This window comes from Macrotis lagotis, chromosome 7 (assembly GCF_037893015.1).
Source record: "Macrotis lagotis isolate mMagLag1 chromosome 7, bilby.v1.9.chrom.fasta, whole genome shotgun sequence".
Classification (NCBI taxonomy): domain Eukaryota; kingdom Metazoa; phylum Chordata; class Mammalia; order Peramelemorphia; family Peramelidae; genus Macrotis; species Macrotis lagotis.
Window position 1 is genome coordinate 168,489,395 of NC_133664.1, and position 7,786 is coordinate 168,497,180.

The following is a 7,786-nucleotide window of genomic DNA, read 5'->3' on the forward strand; positions in this document are numbered from 1 at the left end:
ATAACTCTTTGAGAATAATTCCAGAATGCTCTCTAAACTGTTTTCCTCAGTTCATAATTCCACCAACAATAATTATTGTTCCATTTTCCCCCATTTTTTTCCAATTGTCACTTTCCCCTTTTAATATTTTAGCAAGTTTGGTAGGTGTAAAATGATATGTCAAAGTTTAATAGATCTGTATTTGTCTAACCAATAGTGATTTAGAAAAATTCATAAGACTATAAATTATTTTGATTTCTTCATTGGAAAATTTTATGACTATATCCTTTGACCATTTATCAATTGGGAAATGATTCATATTATTATAGATTTGGCAAAGTTCTTTATTTGTTGTAGATATGAAACCTTTATTTGATAAAAATCCTATAATTCCCTCCCTCCCCCAAATTTTGCCTTTCCTTCTGATCTTAGTTATAATTTGTTTATTTGTTCAAAATCTTTTTAAATGAATGTAATTAAAATTATCCATTTTATACTTCACTTTATTCTCTATTTGTTAATTATTTATACATTTTCTGATCTATGTCTGATAATATATTCCATATTCTTCTCATTGTATTGTAAAAAATATTTTTATTATCAAGTTCACATATCCCAAATATCTTAAGATTATTAAAATTTTTTGTTGGAGAAGGTGGAGCCAAAATGACAGTTTAAGGGCAGGTGTTTTCCCAAGGCCCATTCAAATTTCTTTAATTTATGATTCTAAACAAACTGCAAATTGTCAGATATGCAAAAAAGCTCGAGTGAAATAATTTTCCAGTCCACAACAACTAAGAAAGTCACCAAAAAGTATGTTTCACCAGTATGAGAGAGGAGTGCAGTCCAGCTCAGGTCATGCCATCTCAGATAGAACTCCAGCAGACAAGAAGTAGGAATTCCCAGTTACCAGACTGCAAGGAGATTGAACAACTAGTCAGAAGGAGAATGCAAGGGAAACTTTGCTAGCACTGGGAGCAAGATTAAGTTGCATTGCCCATATTCAGATATAGGTTAATGTTCTGCCCCAGGATGAGGAGAAGAAGTTGTATACTTGGAGCTCAGGGGAGACTCAGGGAGACTCTCATTATAGTTCCAGGGCAGAAGAGAATGCTTGTGGTCACTCATATGCCAGAGATCAGACCAAGACAGTAGTATACACCTATCCTTAGATCATGTCACCTTACAAGAACTGAAAACTTGTAGGTTCCAGGAAATATCTCTGAAAACTGCTACACAAAGCCTCTGAAGCTTGGAAAAGTGTGTCTTCCACATTGCAAGTAGAGATGTACTTTATCAAAAAGATTAAAAATGAAGTAATAGACTGGGGAAATGAGCAAACGATAGAAGAGATATCTGATCATAGAAAGTTCCTATGATAACAAGGAAGATCAAAACACTAAAATAGAAGAAGATAAAAAAACACAGTAAATTATTCCAAAAAATATGAATTTTTATTACTCCATGAAAGAATTCAAAAAGGATCTTGAAAACCAAGTAAGCGAAATAGGGAAAATTTAGGAAGAGAAATAAATGATTCAAGAAGACCAAGAATAAACTGAGTTTGGTAAAGGAGACACAAAAATATTTAAAGAAATCTATGAATATATGAATAATGAAAATATTGAAGAAAAGAACACCTTAAAAATACTACACAAAATATATTGTAAAAGAAATATACAAATTCACTGACAAAAATCCTTAAAAATAAAATTGGGGCAGCTAGGTGGCGCAGTGGATAGAGCACTGGCCCTGAGATCAAATCCGGCTTCAGACACTTAATAATTACCTAGACGTGTGGCCTTGGGCAAGCCAATTAACCCCATTTAGCTTGCAAAAATGTAAAAAAAAATGGTCTAATTGAAAAAAGTTTATACAAAAGCTCATTGAAGAAAATTCATTAAAAATTAGAATTAAGCAATTGAAATCTAACGACTTTATAAGAAAGCAAAAAAAAAAAAAAACCAAAAACAAATAGAAAACTCCAAGACAATGTGAAATATCTTTTTTATTTTTTTTATGTGGAATTATTTATTGTGGATTTTCATGTTTTTAAAGATATAGAATAATTTATTTTTTATAAAACAATTGAATCTGGGTGCAATTTACAAAAGCAAAACACAGACAGAATGGAAGTACTAGACTGAACACCAATATACTGTGTGATGGTAGCTTACAGACCTGTCTAAATTAAGTGGGAATTTATTGAACCACAGTGACTCTACTTTGTGACTCAATTCTGGATCTAGTTCAATTATTTTTCTATTCAATTATGGGTTGAGTCAAATTTCTGTCCTGTGAGAAAACCTTACTTCATAATGGGAATTGTGAGAAAATTTTAATGTATTGTTTGAAGCTAAGCCCTGAGTGACTGGGAAGCTGGACCACTTCTACCTGTTGCTTAGAAATTAAGGATCTAGGTTACCAGAAACTCAGTCAGAACTAGACTGATGCAAGGAGTCTTCTCACAATTATATCTAAAATAATCTATATCTTATCTGAAAACCATCCCTTTTCTAGTCAGAAACTACTTCCAATGTTCCTTTGATTGAACAGACACTTGGGGGGAATTGGGACACCTAATTTTCTAATTTCAAGGATTTAGACTTGCTCTCCCCTTCCTAACTTGGAAAGACCCTAGTTTTTTCTTTAATTAGAAATTACCTATTGTCTATCCAGTTTGTATTTTGTTGTTTTCCTTTAATGCATAAAAACTGTTTCCTTCTGAATTTGGGGTTCATTGCCAAGATGAGGAGACCCAGTCTAGATGTTACACAACTGGCATGCTACAGGGACAATAAAACCCATTCATTTAATTTTCCATTGACAGTATGTTCACCAGTTAGTTCCCCTCTAATGATCAGGAGGGATAACTGCCATAACTAGAGCAAAATAAAACCTTAATGTGGCTTTCTTCTAGCATAATTGAGAAATAAGGATGACTGAAACCAAAGAAATCTGTGTGGATATATTAAAAATCAGTGAAAATGTTTTAGGTTCAAAAATTTAAACAAGTACCAATTAAAATAGGAATTGCAATTCTGGTCAAGTCAGCTATGGATTTCGCAATTATGTTACACAAGAAATGTAATGAGAGGAGAGTGGTGTTGGGCTCTTCTAAGAGACTCTAAGAGCATAGACTATATTCAAACCAGTGTGGATATCAATGGTGATGAGTTGAATGAGATGAATTAGAACACCTGTTTTATGCCAGAAAGAACCTTATGATGCCTCTCAAACATACAAGAATTTTTTTTTTCATGTTTAAGAACTAAGGTTCATTTTTCCTTATCAGATCAATGTTCATTTCCTCAAAATAATATGGTTATGGTGGCAGCTAGGTGGTGCAGTGGATAGAGCACTGGCACTGGAGGCAGGAGTACCTGAGTTCAAATCTGGCCTCAGACACCTAATAATTGCCTAGTTGTGGGGACTTGGGAAAGCCCCTTAACCCCACTGCCTTGCAAAAAAAGTTAAAAAGTAACAATAATAATAATAATAACATGGTTATAAAACAGGACAATATGGACTCAAACAATTTAAATTACTGATAGTACATATTAACCACAATAATAGTTATATAAATTATAGTACTTTTAATTTTAAACACATCAAAACATAATAAAATGACAATTTTAGAAAGGATGTTGTTCCCCTATTTTCATCAGCAACATTACTTTTCTTACAGCAAACCAAGTTTGTATTGTACCATCATATGTGATTCTCTCATAATTTCACTTTGTGAAGGATCATTAATAATATCTTCAAATCCAATACTCTCATCATTCCCCCTTCAAAATATCCAGGGAGAGGTTAGATCGCTGAAGAAATGGAAGATGCTGGACGTGTTTCACTGCCTTGAATTTCATCTGTAGCTTCAGGGGACCATATAGCCCTTGAATATTTCTCAGAGTGGAAAAATTCATTTTATCTTGATTGAGCTGTAATTTTTTCCTGATAATTCAAGAGGATGACTAGACAAAAGTTCATTTTTAACAGAAGAAAAATCTCTCCGAAGAATATCATGGTTTTCAAAAGGACCACTAACTGAAAGTTCAGAAACTGAAATACTGTCCTTTAGCTGAGATCCAAGTCCTTTGGACTTCATTTTCAATCCACTTGCCCACCACCACAGCATAGATCCCTGTTCTTGTCGCCTCCATGTTCATTTCCATTTCTACCTCTTTTTTATTTTTCATTTAATTAATTAACTCTCCTAATTTAATTAATTTCATTAATTTCATTAATTTCTTCTAATTAATTTCATTTAATTAATTTAATTAATTTCATTTAATTAATTAAATTTAATTAATTTTTTCATTTAATTAATTTAATTAATTTAATTAATAATTAGTTTCTCTGTTTATTTTATTTTAGGGAGGTTCATTTATTTTATATTATTACAATAATCTTGTTATAAGATAAACATACCCCCCAGAAGATGAGAAACCTTGAGAATAGTGAGAGAGAGAAAAAATATACTTCAGCCCATCTTCAGATTCCAATGTCTCTGTCTCTGGGATGAGTTGCCTTCTTTAGCATAAGTGTGCCAAAGAAGTTTCTTCAATAGTTTTCTCACAGTTGCTATTACTAACTTTATTTCCCTCTACTCTATTTCTACCCCACTCTCCTTTATTCTAAAATCTCTCTCCTTTCACCCTGTCCCTGTTCAAAATTATGTTGTATCTGAATACCCTCTCCCACAATCTTCCCTCTCTTCTATAACCTATTCCCCCTTCCCTCCTCCCATTCTCCCTTATCCCATCCTTTTATTCTCGTTTTTCTCTAGGATAAGATAGATTTCTATACCCTATTAAGTGTGTATGTTATTTCCTCTCTGATCCATTTCTGATGAGAATGAAGACTCACTCCTTCCCCCTTGCCTTCCCCCATTCACCTCCATTAAAAAAAAAAACAACTTTTTTCCTTGAGTCTTATGTGAAATATCTTATCGCCTTCTTCCTCCTCTCCTTTCTCATCCATCCAGTGTTTTCCTTTATCACCCATTGACTATATCTTTTTACCATATTATACCATTATATTCCACTCCCTCCTGTGTCTTGACTATATATGCTCCTTCTTACTGCTCTTAGAAATGAGAAAGTTCATGTGAGTTATCAGTATCTTCTTCCCATTCAGGAATAGAAATAGATTAACATCATTAACTTCCTCATAATTAGTTCTTCTCATTCACCCCCTTTATGGTTCAACTGAGTCCTGAACTTGGAGATCAAAAATTCTGTTATGCTCTGGTTGTTTCAATAGGAAAGTCTGAAAGTCACTTGTTTCATTGAAAGTCCATCTTTTCTCCCGAAAGAGGATGGTCAGTTTTGCTGGATAGTTGATTCTTGGTTGTAAACCAAGATCTTTTGCCTTCTGGAATATGATATTCCAAACCCATCGAACCCTTAATGTAGACACTGCGAGATCCTGCGCAATCCTGATTATAGAGCCACAGTAGCTTTTAGTATTTTCTCTTTGACTTGGGGGTTTTGGAATTTGGCTATAATATACCTGGAAGTTTTTCTTTTGGGATCTCTTTCAGGAGGTGATTGGTGAATTCCCTAAATTTCTATTTTACCCTCTATTTTTAGGATCACAGGGCAATTTTGCTGTATTATTTCTTGGAAAATGAAGTCTAGGCTCTTTTCCTGACCATGACTTTCAGGTAGCCCACCAAATTTTAAATTAACTCTCCTGAATCTGTTTTCAAGGTCAGTTGTTATTCCAATGAGATACTAAATATTTTCTTCTAATCTTTTGGGTTTTTTTTTAAAATAGTTTCATTTCTTCCCGATTTTTTGCAAAGTAATTGTCTTCCTTTAGTTCTATTGTGCATTTGAAGGAGTTATATTCTTCAGAAAGCATTTTATATCCTTTTCCAACTGACGAATTCTGACTTTTAAGGCATTCGTCTCCTCATTTGTCTTTTATGTTGCTTTTTCCATTTGACCTAAACTGGTTTTTAACATATTGTTTTCTTCAGTACTTTTTGCATTTATTTCATCAAGTTGCAGACTTGGTTTTCATGTTTTATCTGCATCATTCTCATTTCTCCTCCCAATTTTTTCCTCTACCTCTCTTAATTACTTTTCAAAGTCTTTTTTGAGCTCATCCATAGCCTGAGCCCTTTCTCTATTTCTCTTGGAGATTTTGGGTACAGAAGTTTTGATTTTTGTAATCTTCTGAATCTTCCAAGGGACCAAAGTAATTTCCTATGCTCAGATTCTTCTTTTTCTTTTGTTTGTTCAGTTCCTCATTCTATGACTAATTTGCTGCACTTTCAAAAATTTGGGGCTTTTGGGGGAAAATTCACAGGGACCTTAATTCCTGCAAGGTATTATGAGAAGCTCTGACTACTACTCTCTTGCCTGTGCTTTGGTGTGTGGATGACCACATTCCCTCCTCTCTACACTGGAGCTGTCAGGGGAGTCCCTGCCCAGCTATGGTGGTATGGGACCCCAAACTGCAATCTGGATTTGGGTGTGGGCAAACAACTGAGTCCTGCCCCAGGGAGAGAAGAGAGACCTCTTCAGTGAGCCCTAACCACCTTTCCATTTGTGGGCTTCACTCTGGATGTGTAGGCTGGCTTCCCCAATTGCTGCTGCAGGTGATTATGACAGGGGAGCTCTGAGGCCAAGGCTCTTCAGCCTCTCTGGTGTGACAGAGTTATCTGACCACCCTTTCAAGCTGTTTCCCATAATCCCTGGGCCAGGAGGTCTGGATACTACCCCGTCTGCCACAGACCGAGGTGCCCCCAAGGATCTAGGTACTCAGCCTGTCTGTTTTGGGGCTGAGCCTGTGCTGATGACTTTTTCCAATCCCCAGGCCCAGTGAAGCAGATCTTTCCCAAGGAATTTCTAAGTTGTCTGGGAAATTTTATTATTCAGCCTTTCTGTAGGTTCTGACTCTCTAAATTTTGGCTAGAGTCATAATTTGACAGCTTTTGGAGTTTTGGGGGGAATGAGCTTTGGGGAATTCCTGCCTTCACTCTGCCATATTGGCTTCGTACCCCTGGAGATTTTTCTTAAGGAGTTTAATAAGGGTTTGCTAAATTTCTTTTTTCTGAGATAGGGTTATTTAGGTACTTAATTTCCTCTTCATTTAATCTAGGCAATTTATATTTTTTATAAATATTCATCCATATCACTCAAATTATAAAATTAATTGGCATACAATTGTGCAAAAAAATTCTGAATTGTTACTTTAATTTCTACCTCCTTGGTGATGAGTTTACCTTTTTCATCTATGATTAGTAGCAATTTGATTTGCTTCTTTCATTTTTAAATCAAATTACATAAAGGTTTATCAATTTTATTGGCATTTTCATAGAACCAACTCTTGGTTTTATTTATTAATGCAATAGTTTCCTTGCTTTGGATTTTATTAATTTTTCCTTTAATTCTTAGAGTTTATAATTTGATATTTAATTGGGGGGTTTAATTTGTTATTTTTCTAATAATTTTGTAGCATTGTTTGTTCATTGATTTCCTCTTTCTCAATTCTATTCATGTAACCATTTAAAGATATAATATATCTCCTGATAACTGCCTTGGCTGTATCCTATAAGTTTTGGGAGGTTGTTTTGTTATTGTCATTTTCTAGGATGAAATCATTAATTCTTTCTATAATATAATTCTTTCTATAATTTCTATAATTAATTATTTCTATAATTTGTTGTTTGATCCACTCAGTCTTTAAAATGAGGTCAACAAAAATGTATGTAACCTTTGATCCAGCAAGAACATTATACACCCTAACAGCAACATGGGGGTGATGATCAACCTTGATAGACTTGCTCATTCCA

At 34.3% G+C, this 7,786-nt stretch overlaps 1 pseudogene; it reads right to left on the bottom strand.

Moving 5' to 3' along the window:
* Positions 1 to 3,661: 3,661 nt before the first annotated feature.
* On the bottom strand, positions 3,662 to 4,087 carry LOC141493894 (proteasome maturation protein pseudogene; annotated as a pseudogene).
* Between the last annotated feature and the right edge of the window lie 3,699 nt (positions 4,088 to 7,786).